We start from the raw sequence: 2,921 nt of genomic DNA on the forward strand, positions 1-2,921 counted from the left end.
CACACACACACACACACACACACACACAAACACTACACACACATTCACACACACACACACACACACACACACACACACCTTTTCATCATTCGCCAGAACTGAAGTTTCGGATGATTATATATAGAAATGAAACTGTGATCATCAGGGCTATTGGTTAAATGGGTTTGGCCATGATGAAATCGGACTTGAGAGGTTTTATGAGGGCAGAAGATTAAGAAATCATTACTTCTGAAGCAGCTCTATATGTTTATGAGATACAAATGCCCAACTCAACTCTAAGAAAACGCAAAACCATGCAGATGTCAGATGTCCCTAGTCATCTGCAGTAACAGCAGTTCTTAAATAAGAGTTAGCAGCACGTGCCAGTCAAGAGTCACAGCCAACAGCCAACAATCCCTCCGCACTCACAGAACCGCCACATATCCAGAACAGCCTTGACCTGCAGCGACACCTAGTGCTCGATACATGTAACGTGTTTTATTATTATTATTTAAACACTTTAACATTTCAGTCATATTCATGTGTTTATGTCTCATCTTTTCTTGTATTCATCAGCATTTTAATCCATCTTGAAGATGTCCTGGGAACTAAAGATCACTTAAATTGGGAACTAAATGTATTTTCCAACTTGAGAACTATATAGCCTATTAATTTATATATAATTTATATATTTATATATAATATATAATTAATATTTAATTTGATCTCGATTCAATGTCAATACATATGTATATAGTGTATAAGGGGATACAAATCTTCTGTTGAATGCCTTTTTAACACCATTTTAAACTGTTCTTGGGTTAAATTCAGTATTTGCTTGTTTTCATTAATATTCACCTGTGTGTACTTGATATCATTAAAAATTAAAAAAGGATGTAATTTATTAACTTTTTAAATTTCATGTATATTTATTAAAGAGCCATAGAGGTACCTAGTGGGTAAACCATGGCATTACAAATAAAAATGATTTTTTTCCAACCACAAAATGACTCTAATTTGTCTCTTAAACCTTAAATAGGCCTACTACACTAATTGTGATATAAATAATAGAAACATTAGAAAAAATATTTTAAGTGGTCATTAATAATGGACCATAATTATCGCACAAATAGTATTTAGTACCAAACGATCTCCTCAAAATATTAAATAAATATAATTGAACTAAAATATAGAACATTTAATTAACTTTAAAAATAGTTCAGGTCTATGGTCACATTCTAAGTACGGAATACCTGAGGGTTAAATACAAGAAAAGCATATTAATGTTGCCTCTCCATCACTCTCCAGAATAAAATGATCCTGTAAATGTCATCGACGTAATAATCAACGCTTGATATGCTGTAATGTTGACCAAAAGTAGCTGCAAACAGCTGTAGAGTGAAGCTGTGACGTATGCTGTTAAACCACGTGACCGCGCGGCGGAGAGATCAAAGAAGCAATGTAGCAACTCTACTTTCACTGAGGCGCTACAACTCCGCCACATTAAGTGCGCCAAAACGGTATTATTGTTTGAATTTCGTATTAAAACTTACAAAACTTGAAAGCGTGAGATTTACATGAAAGCGTGTGTCTCACAGTTAAGCTGAAGTTCACGCATTAACAGAACACAGCATAATAAAGACTAAAGATCGTGACTAACAAGAAGCCATGTTAATATCGGTAATAAACGAGAGTTGTTAAGGATATTGTTATCATTAACAGCCCTGAGCTGACAGAAGCAGAAGACTCGATCCTCGATTGATTGATTGGCGCCTGAACGCTGTTTGCGCGTGCACGGGGGTTCGGGAGCGCGCGCGTCTGTGCTTAGTCACGCTGAGTTTCTGCTTTCTGTGAGTATCACACACACACACACACACACACACACACACACACACAATAACACACTCTCACACACACACACACAGAGAAGTACACGATAACACACGCACGCACGCACGCACGCACACGCAGAGAAGTACACGATAACACACGCACACACACTCACTCACTGTGAGCTGCTGCTGCGATGATCTGTAAGTGTTTTCATGAGCGACTTTGTTTACTGTGTTTGTGCTGTGATTGAAACGCTTTTGTTTCGTGTCACTTCTACAGCTTCTGATTTATTAAGTGCGCTGATGGACAGTGATGATGATGATGATGATGAAGGCTTGTTTCGTTACAAATGAGGATCTGATCATTATGAACTTAGATCACATTGAAAAAATATATTTCCGTCTCTCGCAGTGTGATGTATGTGGATCTCGAGCAGTAATAATAGCAGTAATAACACACTTTTACAGTAATTACAATCGTCTTATATTTTTCTCCGCATATTTATAAGTGTTGAGGTTTGTGAACGTGTGGAAACGACAGTGTCTTTGATTAATAATGTAAACATTAGGGAGGTTTGGCACGGAAGGGTTTACACATCGACTGCAGCTTCAGTCAGAGTTCGTTCAGCGCCGCGGCGCTGCTGTGTGAGTGACCGGCTTTGAGCAGCCGGAGGCCGGAAAGAGTTTAAACTCCAGCCCGGGGATACCAGGCCTCTCACTGTTTAAATGTCAATATTTTAGACTCATAGTTGCACTTTGTGATTCTAGTTTTATTTTTGTGTACTGCAAAATACGTAAGAGGGATTATAAGAAAAGGATGAATTTAGAGCCTTTATTAAACTGATCGTGACATTTCAGGTTGAATGTGTTGATTGTGGATTAAAACTGTAAGATTAAACACTTTCACTCGCTAAATAACCATAAACATTAGTTTAAATCTGTCCTGATCTCTTACCTTTCTTTGCAGTTTTTGAAGTTTGTCATTTATGCAGCAGCAGTTGCATGTGTTTACCTGTGCAGTGCATTAGCCAACACACACACACTCATTATCTCACACACACACACACACACTCTCTCTCTCACACACACACACACACTCTCACACACACA

The 2,921-nt window shown here is 37.8% G+C and overlaps 1 protein-coding gene across 1 annotated transcript in view; it reads left to right on the forward strand.

Moving 5' to 3' along the window:
- The first annotated feature begins 1,937 nt into the window (after positions 1-1,937).
- keap1b (kelch-like ECH-associated protein 1b) overlaps positions 1,938-2,921 on the forward strand; it is a 9,518-nt gene continuing 8,534 nt past the window's right edge. The window contains exon 1 of the mRNA XM_016509462.1: positions 1,938-2,012. The gene's annotated coding sequence lies outside the window, so the exon portion shown is untranslated. The remainder of the gene's footprint in view (positions 2,013-2,921) is intronic.

The sequence above is a fragment of the Sinocyclocheilus rhinocerous genome, unplaced genomic scaffold (assembly GCF_001515625.1).
Source record: "Sinocyclocheilus rhinocerous isolate Xijiao unplaced genomic scaffold, SAMN03320098_v1.1 scaffold1615, whole genome shotgun sequence".
Taxonomy (NCBI): Eukaryota; Metazoa; Chordata; class Actinopteri; order Cypriniformes; family Cyprinidae; genus Sinocyclocheilus; species Sinocyclocheilus rhinocerous.